The sequence below is a fragment of the Orcinus orca genome, chromosome 17 (genome assembly GCF_937001465.1).
Source record: "Orcinus orca chromosome 17, mOrcOrc1.1, whole genome shotgun sequence".
NCBI classification, from domain to species: domain Eukaryota; kingdom Metazoa; phylum Chordata; class Mammalia; order Artiodactyla; family Delphinidae; genus Orcinus; species Orcinus orca.
Window position 1 is genome coordinate 78,733,733 of NC_064575.1, and position 21,155 is coordinate 78,754,887.

At 47.5% G+C, this 21,155-nt stretch overlaps 1 protein-coding gene across 1 annotated transcript in view; it reads right to left on the reverse strand.

Annotated features, from left to right (window-relative positions):
• The window catches only part of KCNQ3 (potassium voltage-gated channel subfamily Q member 3), a 291,899-nt gene that overhangs the window by 247,977 nt on the left and 22,767 nt on the right, over window positions 1-21,155 (reverse strand). The window lies entirely within an intron of this gene.

The window sequence follows — 21,155 nt, forward strand, 5'->3', positions numbered from 1 at the left end:
CTGGTGGCGCAGTGGTTGAGAGTCCACCTGCCGATGCAGGGGACACGGGTTCGTGCCCTGGTCCGGGAAGATCCCACATGCTGCAGAGCGGCTGGGCCCGTGAGCCATGGCCGCTAAGCCTGCGCGGCCAGAGCCTGTGCTCCGCAACGGGAGAGGCCACAACAGTGAGAGGCCCGCGTACCGCAAAAAAAAAAAAAAAAAAAACCGACTTGCTTCCTAGGGGAATCCAAGCAACACGAGTCGTCCCAGCATGAAGCCAAGCCAGGCGATCCAGAAACTCAGTTCTGGAACCTCTGTGGACCACAGTGGGAAAGGGACGTTCTCCTTCTGTCCCCTTGGAGTTGAGAGGATGGACGGAGGGTCTTGGAGAGCCACAAGCCACCTGGGAGGGAAGCAGAGTGAGGACCTGGAGGCCCAGGGAAGGGCCCTGACCCACCCAAGGTCAGTGGTGTACAAACGCTCCTGGGTCATGGTCTAAGGGAATATTTCCCCACTGAACCATCCTGCCTCATCTTCCAGGGGAGATGTCCCGCAGCTAGCCGGGGTTAAGGGACAGGAATCCTGATCTGTAAGGGCTCTCATGAACATGGAGGACCTGAGCATCTCCGGCAGCTGGTGGTTTGGAATCACAAAGCCGATGTGGGGTTTTCTCTGAGTCAGAGCATCATTACCCACATTGAAAGTCCCACAGGAAGATGAGGAGGAAACAATTACTTTGATGCCTGAGGACAAGACAAATACAAGCTCAGATCCTAGGCTTCCTGAAGAGGACCGGTATCCACTGGCAGCCAGAAGGAAGGGCTGCCTTCTGTGACAGAGCTGACGTCTCCAGCTTCTGTGTGGTTTTAATAAGGTGCACTCGAGGGACGCAAGGCCGGGAGCAGAAGAAAAGCAGGCGCCGCAGTCAGGAGTTCTGGGTCCTAACCTGGTTCTGCTTCTAACTGGCTGTGAATTTAAGAGAAGTCCTTTATTCCCTGCCCTGAGCTGTAACCTCCTCTTGTGCTAAATATAAAAAGAAAACAGCTATAAGGAGGACGGGTGAGGAAAGTGGCAGCACCATGGCTGGGGGTGGGCTTTGGAGTCAGACCTCAGTTTAAGTCCAAATTCAACCTTTAAAAGCCATAAAGCAAGTCAGATCGTAAGGCACGGTTTTCTCACCTGTAAAATGGGTGAGCATGACAGCCCCTGCCTTCGAGCATCTTTGCGAGGGTTAAGGGAGGTGAATAAAGCCCAGCTCACCGCAGAAACACGAGAAGGGGAGTCAGCATAACTGAGGAGGGATTGGTCTAGAAAGGTCTGTAAAAGATGCTTCCTGGTCCACAATCCGAATGCTTTGGGCGCTGAAGCATGGTGGCATTTTTTGCATAAGGAGGACATTTCTTCCCTCCCCTCCCAAACTCCCTGCTGAGTAACTCAGCTCTCTCACCCAAGCCTCCGCAAGGCGTTTTCCACCTCCATTTTCGGCTATAAAAACACCCTAAAAATTATTAGAGTTTTTGTCTTGATTTCTGAATATACTGGTCACCGTCTTAGTGGAAGCTAGAGCTACCTAAGTAAAATTTAATAAGCACCTTGGGTTCCTGACTTCCGGGACCAGACAGAAGGCCCTTCCTAAAGTATTTGCCAAGAAAACCATCAAGGAGACCAGAGAAAAGATGGTCACAACCATACCCACCTCCGCTTGTGAAGCTACCGGTGCCTTCAGAGAGCACTCCCTGCTGATAAGAAAGAGGAGACCTGTTTTCCAAGTGGCTAATACATGCAGGGACTCTTCTAGGTGCTGTACCAGCTTTATTTCTAATCCTCCAAACAAGCCTAAGATACAATGGTCAGCACTAGCAGCCCATTTCACAGATGATACAAACTGAGGCTCAAAACCCCTTAAGTGGCCTGCCCAAGGCAGCACAGCGACACACCATCAGTAACAACTGATGAGGCTGCATTTGAGCTCAAGAATGTCTGACTACAGAGCCTGTGTTCTTCCAAGCATGCCATTCTCTCTTCAAAGGAAAAACGCAAACAGAACTGCCTGTTGGAATACGTGGGCACCCACCCAGGGGGATGAACGCTGGGCTGGGTAAATTCTGAAGTGTCTAAGAAGGAATCCCTCCCGTCACCACAATGTCACGGGCACCGATGATGGTGGCCCATCAGCCTCTGGGCTGTCACAGTCAGGAGACCAACCTAGTCACATCTGCAGCCTGTCCCTTACCTTTGAGCCGGAACCCAGCGCCAGGATGGATGTCTCCCGGGCTGACACCCCAAAGTGCGTGGGCTGTGTTTTTCACTCAAAAGAAGACAAATTAACCAGAACCCAGACAGCACATCAAAGAGGTCACTGTGGTCAGAACAGACTCATGGAGGGAAGAACTCTCTAGGCAAGGACAAGTGTTTATTTAACTGCTTATGCCTTGATGAAAAACTGATTTGTACCAAACCACAGTGTACTCGAGACATGTTGATAAATGATGCTGCAGAAGCATCGTGTTTCTGGGCTTTCAGTGTGTTTTGTATTCCCGAGGCTACAAAGAGAACGCCTGCTTCCCTGATTGAGGCTTCATATACTTGCCAACGCAGCATAGAAGGCCCCTCACTGCTAAAGGGCACGAAGTGGCCTCATTTCCCTCTGTAACTCTAGCCCCCAGACCAGCACACAGTAGGTGCTCAAAAAAAATGTTGCTTGCGTTAACATGAAGTAAATTTACATTTTAATCCAAATGGTGAATACGATGTTTGAAAGGTAAACTGGAACGCAGGGCCGGTATATTCCAATGGGAGGTTTGAGCCGAAGGTGACAAAGGTGAGTTTTTCAAAGGTTTATACAGTCAGTGTGCGTATTGAGAAGTGCTTTGCTGTAGTTTCGAAGTTTCCTGATGAGACATATGTATATGCAGGGATATAATATACAGCATCTGTGGATATGAATGGTCATATATTTTAAGATATTTGATAACTAAACCTATTCAGGCATGCGATTGGCACACAGACGCCCTCAGCAAAATGGGAGCTTACCCTGGTCCAAGCAAAGCTCGAAGAAAGTGAAATTCCAACAGTGTCATCACAAATCCTTCAGTAAGAAGTCTCAAGAAACCAGTGTTGGGAATCGGGAAATGCTCTCCATTAAGCCCCAATTACAAAAGGGCAGGTGAGCCAAAGGAACGGGAGATAAGAGATTCAGGAGACACCTTTAAAAGTGTTTCACATCTGTAGGAAAAGCACGAGGGAGATGCAGACCCAGGAGGAGCAGAAGAAAGACACCAGGAATGACCAAAATTGTGTTGTACAACCTCGTGTAGGAGGAAGGAAAACAAAATGGGGGCAGATGGTGGGTCAGCAACAGATGAAAGGCAAAACGTGGTCTTTTTCACCTCAATGGGTGATTCGGTCTTCAGCAAAAAGAATGTTTTCCAAACTGGAAGATGAGGAATAAACCCGAATAAAGCAGGAACAAAAGGAGACACAGGAAACATAATACCGTGATGTGAGTCACGGGCCCTAGATCTGATGGCAGAATCGCCAATGAAATTTGCTTTCTGGAACAGGGAACGGGGGAGATGCCTGGAACCTGAAGATGGGCAAATGCGACCCCGTTTCCTTAAGGGCAGCCAGGATGGGCCCAGGTTCAAACCGTCACACTAGTGCCCCTGTCCCATCCCTGCCTCTCCCCACCTTCCGGCAGCATCATAAGCCCTGTCCGTAGCTCTGGGGCTGCACCACCGACATGAGGAAGAGAGGAAGGTCATTAACCTCCACTCGGAGCTGCTGCCCCTCTACCCAACTGCCTTTAAGGGCCTCCGCCATCTGTCACCCCACCATGAACACCTTCTACATCCCAAACACACCCCCGGATTTCACCTCCACACAGAGCTCTTCTCAGGAAATGGCACGACTATCTGATTCAGTTGCTCCAACCAGAGACCCACAAGGCATCCCACACCTTCCCCCTTCCTTTATCGGCACATCTCTTGTGCTGGCCAAAAAGTTTGTTTGGGTTTTCCGGTAAGATGCTACAGAAACGCTCGAACGAACTTTTTGGCCAACCCAATACTTCCAGAGTAAACACAACAGCCAAAGGGATCATCCCACAGCACACATTTTGCACTGACATTTCAATCTAACTCCCCATCCTGCAGGGCATTCCTGCTCTTCTGGCTTTTCTTTAGCTCTCCCACCTCAGGACCTCGGAACACGGTTCTCTTCCAGCAGCCACTCTGCCCACACATCAGTCCTGGGCGTGACTGGCCCCTCATCCGACAGCTGCATCTCCGGGATGCCTCCACCCACAACCCTCCATTTCACCAAAGCCTTTGTTTCCAAATCATCACATGTAGTTATTTGTCTGTTTACTTATTTGTCTGTCTGTCTCTGCACTAGAATCTCAGCTGCCTGGGAGAAGAAGGGATAGACCTTTAAGCCAAGGTCTGAGGAAGCAAAGGAGCCCTTGGGGTAGATGGTGGAGAAAGAGGGGAAAGCGCTTCAGGTGGGGACTTCCCTGGCGGTCCAGTGGTTTAGACTTCCCCTTCCACTGCAGGGGGTGTGGGTTCGATCCCTGGTTGGGGAGCTAAGACCCCATGTGCCTCGCGGATAAAAAAACCAAAACATAAAACAGAAGCAATATTGTAACAAATTCAGTAAAGACTTTAAAAATGGTCCACATCCAAAAAAAACACACCAAATCTTATAAAGAAGCATTTCAGGTAGAAGGAACGGCATGAGCGAAAGCACAGTCACGAAACAGCACATACTGGGAGGAACAGGTCCTGGAGGAGGAGGGTGGGAGGGAGATGGGACTCTGCATATGGAGACGGGGGCCCAGGAGACCACGCTTGATCAAGCTGGGAGCCCCTTTCCAGGACTCACACAAGCTAGCCACCCCACTGTGAAGATGCAAGGAGAAGTCAGAACTCTGTCTGATGTCATCTGACAAAATTGGGGTACTACCACGTGCCCATCCGTGCTGCCTGTGCGGAAGAGGAGGACACAGCGGCCATGCCCTGTGGACAACACAGGAGCTGCCGGGATAGGGCACCACTGCTGGCAGGGATCAAAAGGAAGCATTCCCGGGAAAGGATGGTAAAGCTTCCCACTCCACGGGCATCGGCGTTCCAGGACTTTATCCCGATTCCACTGAATCGGGGCCACTTTCCAGCAACCTGGACCTCCACAGTGTACAAGGTTTAGCGTCTTCCACCAAAGGCAATACTCACTACCAAATATCCACCTGGAAAGACAGGAAGAGGCAGATAAAGAGCGTGGACTCCGCCCAGGCTCTCGGCTTGGAAATTCTCACGGCCATGAGATGTGACTGTGAGCCTGTCACCCAACCCACCCATGGTGCCAGGTCTCCATCTGTAACACGAGGTCATTAGTGGCTCCAACCTCACAGGGCTGTTGTAACAATCGAACAAGGGAACCCCTTCGAGGAGGGCAAAGTCATCCCATTTTGCAGCTGAGTAAACTGGGGTTCAGAGAGGTGAGTAACTTACCCAAAGCCACACAGCCACAGTGGCAGAGCCGCAAACTCACGCCAGAGCCCACATCCCTGACCTCTGAGCTGCACTGATCCCTCAGGTTTCAGGGGGAACATAGCCCTGACCCCTCGCCCCCCCTCCCACCCCATCACCCTACCCCACCCCCGCCCCCGTCCAAAGGACACTGAGACCCAAGCAGACACGCAGCCCTGCAGGTGACTTGGAACGTTGAAAGTGCATATTGTACTTCAGCTCCGTTAACTCTAACCACATCCTGAGCACAACCAAAACTAGGTCAAAAGAATTATTTCTGGAATTTCAAAAAAATAAAAAAAACCAGAGCAGAAATATCCTAAACGTGTCTCCCATCATTTGCAGCCAAATGATCTCAAATGGAGGGCTTGTTATTATTCTTTTTCTTTTCCATCATGTCAAAATCCTGCTCCGGACTGGAATGAACCGGTTCCCATCAGCAGTTCCCATCCCTGCCCCAGCTCCAGGCCCAGCTAAGTGGGAGAGGGCAGCATTTGCAGCTGACTCAGTGGGTGCAGACTCCCCAGCAGTTCTGCCCATGTGTCACACTCAGAAGAGCACCCATGCCCTTGGCCCCTGCACCCTTCCTCCCATGTTCCCCTGCGCCTCAGCCCCCATCCCCTTCCGAAGGTTGCAATACTTAACAGCTCAGTCCCAGCACCCCCAAGGATTCCACCCTCAATCTCTGGTCGCCCTGCTCTATTATTTCATCATCCCCTCCCCTACCCCTCATTTTATAGACAAGGAAACTGAGGCCCAGAAGGCAAAACAGATTGTCTCAAGGCCACAGCTCATTAGTGGCAGACCAGGGCAAAGCCCAGGGGTCCTGGCACTCGGACTGGTCATCTTTCTGCCCCACCAGCAGCAGGGCTCTCGAGACACCACGGGTGTATTAGCTTTCTGGGGCTGCCGTAACAATTGATCAGCCCCCATGGAGCCCTATGTGGCGGGTGGTGTCCTCTCTCCCAGGCTGTGATCACGTGTGGATAACGAACTACTGTGGACGCCCTCTGTCCTGTATTTGGTGTTGTGTGTCCAGCCACCCCCATAAAGGCCGGACTCCGTCCTTCACCTGTATGAGCTTGGCCAAACTCTCTAAGTTTCTTCATCTTCCAAGGGATAATAAAGCCTTCCTTGCAAAAGACCGAAACTCAAATTCCTATAATCTAACTATAGAGGCTCCCCTGCCCCCAAGTAAAAGAAACAGAAAAGCAAGGACGTCAATAACCACTGAGATAGGAGTCAATCTTCCTTCCTACCCCCTCACGTTCACATATAAACAACACTTGGACTCTGAGAAGGGACAGATTAGATTCCCTGTGACTACATCATAGGTGTTATTATTAATCAGGGGAGAGTGGGCCACAGATTATTACTATAAAGCTATCGCATAAGAAAGACAAACGCAGGCCAGCAGGAGAGCACTGTATGGTACAAGGAAAGTAAAAACACTCATCCTGCATGAAGAAACTAAATAATGGTTGGTGTCCCCCAAAGACTGCTTGAGAAGGCTCTGGCAGGAGGAGACCATGGCTGAGTAGGGATACCTGAGATTAACTAGTGATGCCTGCCACGGGAAAGGGAGTGGGTCAGGCAGCAGGTTTATGGCTTAAGTGCCTTCCTACCCTCAACAGGAGAAAGAACGCTGGCCTTGCACACAGAGCCCTGGGCTTCTGGCCATTCCGCCTCTCAGGGCTTCAGGGTCTCTATCTGCAAAATGAAAAGACTGAACTAGAGGACCTCTGAGGCCCCACCTCCTCTTCCTTGTTCTGTCTCCTTTAATCTAATTAATCACATCATGGTGAGGGGTCAGGATGGGCTCACTGACCCCAGGGCAGGAGAGCAAGACACCATTCTGACCACCCTCTTGGATCCTGGAAAACTGTACTATCTCCTGATTAACCCTTAAACTCCTACCAGGTCTGATTCCAAAGAAGCTTCAGAAGCAAAGGAATGGCCTCAGGCTGCATTTGCTCTCTGCAACAGCGACTTAAAATATAAAAATAACACCCTGGTTCCCGCGAGACTTGGGGTCTGAAGAGCAAAGCCAAAGAAATCAAGGCTCTTGCTGGGCCCCATGCACACTCCCTCCCAAATTACCTGGGGACGGGGTGCTCCCCAGCCGAGCTACAGACAGGAGGAAAAGAGGGGAGCAAATCCCCAACACTCCCCCCGCCCCACCCTCACACACACACACACACACACACACACACACACACACACAACTGAGACAGCAGCTGAGCACAGGGCAAAACGTGGTCCAGGCTGGTCTCTCTTCACCAAAGAGGCCCAGATCTCTTTTCAATAAAATAGCCTTTAACCACTTTAAAGATCTTATTTAAAATTCCCCGTGGACACATTACAGGCAAGGCCTCCTGGCCACGATCTACCAGCAACCGGGCCTCGGCCTGCGGACGCTCCCTGGGTTTTCTCTCTCTCTCTCTCTTCCAGTCTCTCCCAGGGTGTCTGCCTCTGTGTCCCCGATCCCGTGTGTGTGTCCCCACCGTTGTCTGTGCCTCTGCAGCTTGCTCTCTCCCTCCATCTGTCTCCACTCGGCATCTCAGCTCTCTCAAGGTCCATCTGCCCCCGGATGCTTCCCTCCTCCTTTTCTCCATCTGCCTAGCTCTGTCTCTCTCTCCTTGTGCCATTTCCCCTTCCACCTCCCACTCCTCTCTGTGATCCTGTCTCTAAAGCGGAGCCCTTCTGTTAGCTGTGCTCTCTTTTCATTCTTTCCTGCCTCCAGCAAAGTCTTTTCCAACTGGGAATGACTGCCGCAGCTAGTCCAAAATTCCTTGGAAACACACCTAAGCCACTTCTGCATAACGCAACTTATTTACAAAACATTATTACAACAATTAACACAATCTGAGATAGCAACCACAGCCTCTGGTCCCTGGAAACCAGCACATAGAAATTAGTCAGCGTTCCCTTTTCGTCCACCACCCTAGAGAAAACACACACACACACACACACACACACACACACACACACACGCACGCGCAAGCGTAGCCCAGCTTTCTAAGCCTCACTAAAAAAATGATTAACCCTTAAAATGCTCCCAAGTTTGTGATTTCCTTTATCGTGTCTTAAAAGTGGAAGATACAGCAAGGTACACCCATCTCAAATTGTATATGTAAATTATGTTTTGTAAAAATATATGCCTCACCAGGAATATTACTTATATGCATTTTAGAACACCACTGGCGCAAAACTAGTATATTCATTCAGTTAAACAAGCAGATATGAAGCACCCATTGTGTTCTGGGGGCTGCCATATAAATAGGAGACCATCTTTCTCCTAAAGGTACAGAAACAGACATCTGAACGGAACATGACTCTATGATATGATAAAGGCGATAATAGAAGGGACCCCTGAGGGAGGTCAGAAAGGCCTCCACGGGATTTCCAAGCTTAGCCATTTCAGGCCTTTCAATACGGGGTGACCTTGGCATTTGGATCAGTGCTTTGTATTTTTCAAAACACTATTTGAAAGCACTTGCCCCAGATCCCCTGGTTTTGATCCTCACAAGCACAGTGCCAGGCACACCGTGGGCACTTGACGTGTGCTTGTCAGTGAGGGATGAAGGAGTGGACGGTGTGAAGATCTCTGGCCCAGCAGGCATCTCGCCTTATTATCTTTGCAGCCTCAGCACCAAGCCCACGCCCGGCTCCCAGCAGACACCCGGCACATGGGTACTGAATGAACAGCTGGGTGAGGCAGGAAGTAGAGGCACCGTATCCTTATTTGACAGATGATGAAACTAACACAGAAAACAAAATCCCATGGCTAGTCATCCAGCTAGCTAGGAGGACTGCTGAAAACAGAGGAGTAGCCCTAACTATGATACTCCAACCACCCAATACATGCTTTATCCTCTTAGACACTGATTTGTTTTTCTTTTTCCAAGGAATAAGTATTTCTAGACCCACTCTCAAAGTTTGTCTGTGGCATGTCATCAAATAGATGCAGAAAATATCTAAAGAATGAGTTTTCCAAACAGTCTGCTCAGAGCTCCTCTGCTCACTGCCTTAGATTGTTTCCAAAATCAAATGCTCCCATTCATTCATTCATTCAAAAAGCAGGTACTGATGCTCAAACACGTACTCCCTGCCATGCCCTGTGCCAAGAACTGGGCATAGGGACAGAACATAAGGGACATGCCTTGGCCTGAGTAGTCATTCAGAGACCGTCCCAACCAGAGAGGCTTCTTCCTTATTTCATGAGCTATTTATTCTTAGAAATCATCTTCAACATGTGCTTCGGTTAGATTTCCACCCAGAACTTCCCTTATAAGCATCATTTGGAATTAGTTTGACTGGGCTAATGGTTCTCAGCCCTGGCTACACATTAGAATCCCCCCCAAAGATTCAAAAACAAACATAATCTCAGTCTCCATCCCACACTAAATAAATCAGAATCTCTAAGGTGGAGCAGGATACAGCCATCAGAAACGCTCAAAGTACCCAAGCAATGCTAATGAGAAGACTCATTAGAAACTGCTGCACCAAGAATTTCCAAGCATCCTCTCAACAGTTCAGCACAGAAAGGTCACTGAATTGAGCCGAAAGGCCTGAAGTGTCAGCCTTGGGTCTTCAACCAATCTGCCGTGTGACTCTGGGCAAGTCGCTTCCCTTCCCTGGACTTAGTCGGTTGTCTCCTGTTTGCAATCAACGAGCTAAATGAACCAGGGCATCTGCCAGGGCCTTTCCAGTTGTGTAACCGTCTGTGTCTACAAAATCCCTGAGCCACCAGAACCTACCCCATTCCAGGAGACAAACGCCTACAGAAGCTAGGGAATCAGTGGGGAAATCAACCATCGCCACAAGCTCCTCCCTGTGCATTCAGAACAATTAGCTTCAGCGAGAGGAAGTATTTGTTCAGCTTGGTGGACCTCTCCCCACACGGTAGCAGTAGGAAGATTTTTCCATTTAAACTGTCAAAGGCTGATAAAAGAATACATCTCAGAATAGCTCATAACCCTCCCCTCCACAGCCCCTTTCCATTCCAAAGTGCCCAATGCCGCTCTCCTCTGAGCATCAGTCTAAGGGCTCGGTAGGGGCAGCTCAGCCTTCCTGTTCCTCACAGGCCACGTACTCTCCTGGCTGCCAACCTCGGGGCTCCCTCACCCCGTCCACTCTCCCCTCACCCCATGAACACAGTGCACAGTGCTATCCTCCTGGCCAAGACCCTGGCTGTGTGCCTGACAATAACACCTCATGCTTCACCCTGATTGCATTAGGCCCTAGAATCTTCTTTCCTCAGACTGCCCCCAGGCAGCACCAAATCCAGGTCGGCCCAGCCTCCCAGAGGCCACTCGCATTCCTTGAAACCCCACACATCAGGGTGCTTCCCTCCTCCGTCCCCTGGGAAAGCACATCCTCATGACCTTCATGGACCATTTTCAGGAATCACTAGCCCAGGAGACGTTCCTGCCCCTGCTGCCACCCACAGCAGAACCAGTCTCCCAGAATCCAAAGGGACCGGAGAGGGGAGGAGTCAGACGTCTACCTCCAGGGTTTCGATCTCACTATGACGTTCCCGCCGAATGCCCATCCAGGTTGTGTCTCCTCAGTCAGGAGACACGCTGCCCACGCTGGCCAGCTCTGGTATCCAGGGAGCCCTCAGTCATTCCTGTATCTCCCGGCCTGGCTGCCCTCAGAGCTCACTGCAGGTGTGCCCAGCAACGCCCGAAGTTCTCCCCAGGCTCTGACCTCTTCCATCTCCCCGTCTCCCGGGACGATGGAGCCCGGCTCACCTCACAAGGGATCCTCATGAAATCAGATCTATAGATGAGGCATGCTGGCTGTCCTCCTTGGCAGGTGGGCCCACAGTCCCCAGAATGGGAGGAGAGAGGAATAAGCATTGTTTTTGAGAGCACGTCTAGGCATGCTCATTTCCATGGCTCTATCGAAGACATTTTCACCCTTCCTGCTGGGGCCCAGACAGGCAATAGCCAGGGTAGCACCCCACCTCACAGAGAGCTCCAACCAGGCCCGTGCTGAGCCCTTTTACTACGGTCCAGAGGCCTGGAGTCACATCTCATTTATTTTTCCCACACTAACTGTACAACCTTGGACCAGTAACTTTAGGCATCAGTCTCGCTTTCTCTAAAGTGATTTTAATAAGATCTACTCCATGGGGTTATTGTGGGGACTCACTGAGAACCACAGGTAGAAACTCTTACTGATTTCATTTAACTTAACTTGATTCACTCCCCATGTTTTCCCGTTGATCCTCTATTGACTCAACACGGAAATTCACAATCCTGAGGGACCCCACTCTGTTTATCATTATACTGCAGCATCTGGCACGCGATGGGGCACATGGCAGGCCCTCAGTGCACGTTCGGAGAGTGAATCAGAATTGAATCAATCGGGGTTCGGGTAAGAATCCATGGCAACCCAGCTTCCCGGTGGTAGAGATGTGACCAGCTAAGACATCGAGGGCCTAAGGCAGAAAATGAATAAACACGGCAAAAACCCAAGACAAAACCAAACTGCAATCTGTCAAAATATTGGAGGTTGTTTTCAAGTCCAGAGTTTAAATCAACCAAGAGTTTACTTAAATACATAAAAGTCGAGCACTCCAACTAGGTTAAACAGCACGCTGGATTTCCAGAGCTTTAAGTCTTCCAATAATGTCCTCAACCACTCTCCTGACTGGTCTCCGTCCTTCAGAGACTTGCCCCTCAGTTCCACACAGGACATTATGGCCAGCGTAACCCCTTCTCATTTAAATATGTTTTCCCCACCAGACCGAAACCTCCGTGTGGGTAAGAATTCGTGTCTCTTTTGCTTGTATCTCCAGTGGCTGTCATGACGCCAGGCACAGAGTATCTGTTGAACTAATGGCCCAGTTGATGCTGAGAATAACCTGCCAGCACCTGAACAGAGAGAACCCACAAGCAGGGATAGCAATACCATGACCCCCAATTCTGGCTTAAACAAAATGGTATTGTCTTCTCTCCACGGTGGATGAAGAATCCCCGTTGGGTGTTACTAGAATTATTGGCTCCTTCAGTGCCCAAAGTGCATGGGGTCAAAGAGTCTTATGCTGTTGGAGGAGAATCAGAGCAGCCACCCCGAACTCTCCAGGTGTTTATCTCATCCTTTCACATGAGCGTCCAGGTCAGATGTTATAAAAGTCAAGGATGCCGTTCACCTGGATCCTTAGCCCCTACCGGTTCCCAATTCAATGAAGAGCTCCCACTAGCCATCTGTTTGTGGAAAACAACCCCCCCACTGATGTGTGAGCCAGTTCTGACTCAACAGAGAAGGGCTGGGTACGGCCTAATGCTCCCTCATTTCCTTTTGGGTCAGCTTTCTTTCCAAGTCAACAAAGGTGGGTTCATCTGTGCTCCCCAACACAGCATTCTAATTTTCCAACAATTACCTGGGGAACTCAATCAATGAGTGTGAGAAGGCTGGACACTTCTTTCTGGAAGTTGAGGGAAATTGAGGGAAGCTGATGAGAGTATGTTGAATTGCTTTTTTTTTTTTTTTTTTTTTTTTTAGTATATACTTAACAAAACAAACTATTATTTCCATGGTATTTTACAGTTGCTAAATCTTTGCATCACCTGTTCTATTTTCCTCCACAGTTACCACTGTTTAACAGTCTGTAAAATTTTCCCATTTGTTATGTTTATCATGGGCCTCCCCAACTAGAATGCTCATTCCGTAAAGGCAAAGGTTTTTTTTCTTTCTTTTGCTCACTGAAATATTCCAAGTGTCTGTAACAGTGCCTGCACATAATAGATGCTGGATAAGTATTTGTCGAATGAACGAATCAGCTCATGTGGTCATCACAACCTTCCAAGGCAGACAGTTTTATTTCTGTCACATCAAAGAAAAAATTGAGGAGAAGTTAAATTAATGTTGGATTATGCAGGTATCCTTCAAACTAAGATGTGGCTCACTCTAAATCAGCTCAGATTTTTTTAAGTTAAATCAAAATAATTTGAAGGAAACTTCTAGGGGCCACCAGGATGGTCATGAAGAACTGTACATAGACAAGGTCCAATGATGTCCAGTATCAACAGTGAATACTGGAAAAGATGAGTGAAAAATGGGTTACTGGGCATGGAAACAAGGGGAGGCTTCAAAAGGAGGTGATCTAGAAAACAGCTGGCCCCTGGAGACTGGGTAGACGTCAATACCACATGGAACCGATACGAACCTCTGTAAGATTTTCTAAGTCTGAAAAAATTTCTGGCCCCAAAGTCCAGCCCCCTGGACCTACAGCCTCACATGGATGGGATGCAAAAATATCTACTAATCACCCACTAAGTGCCAGGGGTACTGTCCCAGTACAGGGTGTACAAGGATAAACCGGCATGGGGCCATGTGGGAACACAGGCCCACACACCAATAATTAAGAAAGGATGTGGTATTTGTCATCCTCTGACTTACTTCACTTAGTATGACGATCTCTAGGTCCATTCATGTTGCCACAAATGGCATTATTTCATTCTTTTTATGGTTGAGTAATATTCCATTTGGAATTTCTATTCTAAATATCATATGATATCACTTATATGTGGGATCTAAAAAAATGATACAAATGAACTTATTTACAAAACAGAAATAGGCTCACAGACACAGAACACAAACTTATGGTCACCAAAGGGGAAAGGAGGGGAGGGATAAATTAGGAGTTTGGGATTAACAAATACACACTACTATAGATGAAATAGATAACCAACAGGGACCTACTGTATAGCACAGGGAACGATACTCAATATCTTATAATAACCTATAATGGAAGAGAAGATAAAAAAAGAATACATTATCTCTCTATATATGTATAACTGAATCACTTTGCTGTACACCCCTGAAACGAACACATTGCAAATCAACCATATTTCAATAAAAGTTTTTCAAAAATTAAAAATAAAATATTTTTAAGAGAAAAAAAAAGGATGTGAGAAGCTCAGGGAGCAATGTAAGGGCATCCCGGACCACAGATCCAGTGCTTCCCCTGGTAAATATTATTGTTTGATTCTATTTAGTATTTGGTTCTTTAATTTGTTAGTGCGTTAATATTTTCAGCACATAATAGATACTCAAATATTCTGTGGGATAAAATAGTGAATGAACAAATGAGTGCATGAACAAGTACGGGGTTCTTCAGTCGAGGGAACAAGAAAAGCTCAGAGCTCCCATGTAGGTTGACTTTGATCCTCACAAGAAAGGCAGAGGCAGGGATGAATCTCCTTATAGATGAGGAACTAAAGCTCAGAGAACATAAGTAACCACGAGCAAGTACAGGAACCAGGATGTTACCCCAAGTCTACGCGATCCTAGCCACTGCAGGCTACCTCCCGTGCATTTCATCTTCAAGCATCTTGGGGGGCATGCCTTTCTTATCCCTGCTTTATTGATAAAGAAACTGAGAGCGATCTGCCCCAAAAGGGATCCAAACCCAGACTGAGTAACAAACAGAAGCCCAAGGAAATAGAGGAAAAGAAGCACAGACCATTTGTTCAAGAACCTCAACACAGAAAGAAGGCTCCCTGAACTTGGTCCACCAGCCAAGGCTTTTCTCATCACTCTGCATTATAGTCAAGTCTGTATCATCTCTACCAGCCTCCACACCCTGCCCCGGCTCTGCAACAGTTGGCCACTGAAAGCGGGGCAGAGTCAAAATTTATTAAATGGCTTTTTACAAAACAATTCATAATTATTATGTATTTATGCCACAAAACGTTTTTGCCTTCGTTCCAGCAAATGCATTACATTCTGTAATTAAGATTTTCAGATAATATGCGCTCTACTGACAAAATGCCAAGTAAGAGAAACTTTCTTGAGTCAGTGTAGTTCTTAGATAGCTTTTAATTAATCTGGAGAAGCTTCACGTTGCTGAGGCAATAACAAGTAGAACCATCCACAAAATTCTTAAGGTATTATTCGGATGTGGAAATGAATCGTGACTTTCACATTACCACATTCAAACACTGTAAGGGGGGACACATGATAAGTTGTAACTGCAGGTGATATTATGAAATACTTTAACTTGATTGTATAGATCACCAACAGTCATTTTCAGCCTTTCTTAAACAGCATCTAGATCTATGCAGAATATCTAAAGTTCTTCTTTCAAATCTTAAATCTGGTATATTATGAAGAAAACTTAAAACAGTAGTATATTGTTCAACTTTGCTCAAAGCTCTCTTCAGACGATACTGTACCTTAATTTATAATGAACTGAGGTATCACCTATATGGTCTATATAGGGTCTATATAGTTTGAGCATTATTTATATATGAATCTTCTTTGAGCCCGGAAAATATTTTTGTTTCCTTGTTTCAGTTTCCTTATATTTTATTTTATTGGAATGTCATTTTTATCACATATTTCATGCAGTTTTGATTTTCTCTGAGCTTAAAAAGGTTTTCATCCTTTTAAAAGTAAAATAGCCAAACTCAGATTTTTTTAAATTAAGCTTTTGTTAAGGTTAATGGAAACTGAAAGTTCATACTAAATAACTGTTTAGCAGAGATTTTAAATTAATTTCATTTTCTGCTGAATATGGCTTTGTAAATTTTCATTATTGTCAAGTTCCCATGTAAGACCTGACAAAGACAGAAAACGCCTTTACAGTCAAAAGGAAAGATTCCCAGCCTCCCCTCCTGCTAATGGTTACCACGCGTAGATCTGGTGCCAAGAAGTACTGCAGCAGAATGTTCTCTGAAGATCCATGATGCATGGCTATTACTATACCCATTTCAAAGATGGAGAACTGAGGCTCATGGAGGTAGAGTGATTGGCCAAAATCTCCCTGCAGTTCTTACTGAGAAGATGTCTCCAAGAAGGCCAAGGATGCCCATGTCCTAATACTCAGAACGTGTAAACATTTATGGAGCCTGTAAACCACAGGGCCCAGCCCTGCCAAGCCCTAAATCAAGGCTGGCTATGTATTTATCAGAAGCCGTGAATGACATTCTGCTCAGAGTGACAGAGCAGAGAAGAGATCGCAACTCTGCTTCTCACGTGTCAAAGGATTCTGGCCTAGCAGATCCCCCATCAGCTCTTCCCTCTACATCCGTACCACTGCCACCACGGGGCAGGTCTGATCAGCCTCATTTTCCAAATGGGACAGATGCAGCTCTTAGAGGGGAAATGACTTGCCAAAAGTCTTAACTACCATGTGTCACAGCCAAGACTGGCAGCAAGGTCTTTGCTTTGAACCCTTTTCCCACTTCTGACACCTAAAGACCTCAAAAGGTAAAACAGATTTTTTTCTCCATATCTCAATTTCAATGTCTGTGATGCCCAGTGAGTTCTCCAAGGAGCTTTACGCCCCAGGCACCTCTTCTCTGGGACACTTACGGTGGTAATTTTACATCTATTTTTGTGATTCCCTGAATAACATCTGTCTTCCCTACTAGCTATAAACTCCATGGAGTCAGAGACCATTTGTTAGGTTTGGATGCCCCGTCAGCTCCCCTGGTGCTAGCACAGAGCCTGGCATGCAGTAGGTGGTAAATATATATGTAGAATGAATAAATGGCTACACAGCCAGGCTCTAACCTCCAACACTAAACTTCTCAAATGCTGGCTTCAACCAAGATGGGCCAGATCCTCTCTCCATTCATTCCCACAAGCTACCTGGAAAGCTTGCTCCACCTCTCAGCCTGGCGAGCCACACGTGCTCCTATCTGAGCCTGCTAGTCTTCAACTGACCCTATGAAGGCAAAGCATTCTCCTTCCCCAAATAAATATCCAGGACAGAAGACCCCTCCTCCAGTGCTGAAAGTATTTCACTCCTTTCAACATCATTTTCCTGTTTTGAATTTTAATCATAACCAGGCAACCTGAAGCTTTAGCAGTGTATGTTTTTCTCTTCCCCAGATTTAGAGGAAAAATATATTTGAGGTATTTTTAACTGAGAACACCCAGTCCCCACCCTCACCCCCAACACCCTCTCCCTCATCTGCTCAGACATCACATCTCTGCCCCAGAGACAGGCCTTTGGAGGAGGGAGAGGCTCAAGCCATAAATCCTCATCTGTGGCTGGTAACCCACATGGAGAGGAATGACAAATGCTCTATTTAGCCTTATTTCCAAGGAAATTAGAATTACAAATCTGAGCTATCTCTGAGACCTGCTTGAGCATAACCTTTGGAAATAAAGGTGGCAGGGGCGGGGGAGAACTGGCATTTGACTAGCCTGTTTCATTGTCAGGCTAGCTTTTGTAGAAATCCACCCCACAATGGAAATCGCGTCCCACTCCCCAGCACCACCAATTAGAGCAGGTGGCCCTGGAGTATCCACTCTGCTTTTTTCACTGCTAAAGGCACCACCAAACCAGGTAAGCAATCACTGCCAGGAAAAGTACAGAAAATTACTTCTTTAATTGGGTAGATTCCAGAGCTAAGAATAATTTAATTGAAAAACAGCATTAATAAGAATCAAAGGGATCTGAAAAAGGGGCCGGGACAGAGATACCCACATGTCGGAGATGACCGAGAGCCCGGGTTCCCGGAAGGCATGTAGACAAAGGGCTTGGTCTGAAACCCATCACCATCACTCCCCACTCCCTCCACTTCCCCACCAAGCACCCTAAACCCCCTGCCCCAGACACAGACACACATGTCCTAACTGGATGCTCCTCTCAAACCACAGACAGCCATGAGGAGGATTGTTATCCTACTTTGTTTTGCTTTCTCTGTTTTGCAGCAAGTCGTGCCATGTGAGGGAAGAAGCATGGATCTACCTGGGACGGTGCAAGGAGTCCTGGATTCAGGTCCTGCTCCCGTCCTTGTTAGGACCCTAGTGAGGTCGCCCAGCCCCTTGAGACTCTTCTCCCCACCTTGTGTTCTCCTTATTTACTTAACAACTAGGTAAGTGCCAGGCAATATTCTCCGTCGAATATTTATAAATACCAAGCCTGTGAGAGAGATAAGCCCAATGTGTGATCCCTTTCTTTGGATCAGAAACCTGAAAAGCACAGAGAGGTTTAGTAACTTGTTCAAAGTGACAGAGCTGGTAAGTTTCAGAGCTGGAATTTGAACCCAGACAGTCTGGCTCCAGAGCCCACCCTCACATTATAACATGGAGATGGTACAGTGTTTCTCCCATTGGTTTAGCCCGGGCCCCTTCCAGAGCTTTCTCGTCTGTCCCCTGTGTTCTCTCTGCCACTCTCACCTGGCCACCACAACTCATTCCTACATTAGACTCTGTTTCCACACTCTGTACATGAACTCTGGGAGTTCTGAGTACATGTCTTCATGCTACAACCAGGGTCACGTGTCCTGTCCCTGGTGGAGAGCCTCCATGCTGAATTATAATAGCATCATTAATATTATCGAAAACAGTTAGGCACAGATTCATAATAAAAAGACAGCACCGTGTACAGGATAAGAGCAGGGACTCTGCAGGCCAACAGCCTGAGTTTGAACTTGGGCAAGTCATGTTACTTTTCTGTGCCTCAGTTCTCTTAGTTGTAAAAATTAAAAAATAAGAAAATAATACTTGCTTCATAGGGTCATGCAAATTGAGAGTTAAAAGAAACAAGGCTTGGGCTTCCCTGGTGGCGCAGTGGTTGAGGGTCCGCCTGCCGATGCAGGGGACACAGGGTCATGCCCCGATCCGGGAAGATCCCATGTGCCGCGGAGCGGCTGGGCCCGTGAGCCATGGCCGCTAAGCCTGCGCATCCGGAGCCTGTGCTCTGCAACGGGAGAGGCCACAACAGTGAGAGGCCCGCGTACCGCAAAAAAAAAAAAAAAGAGAAGAGGAGGAAAGAGAGGTCACAGATAAAGGAACCAAGGGCGCAGACAGTGGGAGAGAAGAGAAGAATAAAAGAGAACATAAACCATAAGGGATCTGAGATAGAACAGGAGATCAATAAAAGTGCCTAAAGATGATTCATCAAAGGACAGCAGCACCAAGCCCATAACTGAGAGACATGGCGAGAACCACCAGGGGGTCTGGGAATAAGCAGAAAGAGAAGGCTTTGCCTCTGGAAGTGGTATAGGGAAGGCACAGGGCGGTGTAGGGCTGTGGCTTTCCATTTTAAACCTGTGAGTATACCATTTGGGGTTTGAGGTACATGCATGTATTCCTCTGATCAAAATAAAAATAACTGAAAACATTTTTAAGGAATGGGAAAGGAGGTACACGCCGGACACTGCCCTCAGCAACTCCAAAATACTATCTCATTCGTCATCCCAGGAACCCTGCAGGGCGATCAAATCCTCCTTTTATTTTCCATTTAACTGCACCTACTTCATGCGGTGGTTGTGAGGATTAAAAGAGATAACATAGGTAAAGCATCTGGAAAAGTGCCTGGTGGGCTGTAAATGACATCCGGTGAAATCTATCGTCAAAGATTTTGACAAGCTCTCCTCCCTTTTCTTGGGATCACCTCTATTCCCTGTTTTGCAGCAGCTGTCATGCTCTCTCGTGACCCATACCCCCAGGACACAGGTTGGGAAGGGGGATCCAGCAGTGGACACCCATGTTCCTAACTTGAAAACTAAAGAGGAAAGGGCAGTCTCTCTCCAGGGACAGAGAGACATAAAGTTCAGATGCTGTAGGTAACCATGATTCCTACCACGCAGAAAGAGTCTGCAGAGAGAGAAGTGCGGATGACAGCTCATGTCTGGGCAGTCCTCCAGCCCCTGGCTCCAAGTGTTCTTGGCCCCGGGTAAAGCCCCCCTCCTCGCTTGGTCCTTCTCTTGATCTCCTTTGGGATCCATGAGCCAACAAGCTCCCTGGGACTCCTCAGCTGGTTCAAATGGGGCTGCCTTCATGGCCTCCAAAAATGTGAAGATGATCCCAAAGACAACAACAGGTAGGTCTCTCCAGGGGCCTCTAAGAACAGGTGGCTGAGCCCCAGGGCTCCTGATGTGGAAGGAGAAAGATCCAAAAAAAAAAAAAGAGGAAGACTGTGGACTCGGGATTCTACATCTGGGATGCTGCTATGTTATAGCTAAGGAGAAACTCAGCAAAGCAATCTCTGGTCACAGCTAGCAAACTCTACTTTGCATTGCCATCTTTCCAACCCACGATCTGTGCCATTTGGATTTCACGGTCTAAAAATATCTCCCAAACTTCCAAGTATGTTGGCATGAGCCGGTGGACTCAAATTTTTAATCCATTTGCAAATGTTTTTACACAGCTCTTTCTCCCCCGCCTCAAATTCTATTTGCTGAATCACTTCCATCATTCAATTTGACATTTATTATGAGCAGGAAGGAAATCGTCTTGAACACAAATGTAAACCTTGGCCCTGAAGGTTGCTGAAGGCTTCAGAGAGCAGGTGAAAGAAAGAAGGGCCCTGCTGCCCAAACAGTGAAGTGTGCTGTCACTGGTACCGTGGGGAGAGTACGGGCTTGGGAGCTGGCATCTGGCTGTGTGTGACACTGAGCAAGATACTGGAGTTCTCTGAGAGTGTTCTTTTTTAACTACAGAGTGGGGACAATGCAATTCAGTATAGCAGAGATGCTTCAGAGATTCAGTGGGTCAGAATGCCATGTGCACCTCCAAGGCCAAGGCTTAATAAATGACCTCATTCTGAATTGTAGCCGCCATCTTGGAACAGCTAAAGACCACATGTATCCCTGAACCCCAACCCTTCTCCGCCCAGCAGCAAAGTCATTCTTACAAACACAAATCTGATCATGCTGGGAAACCCAGTGGCCTTGG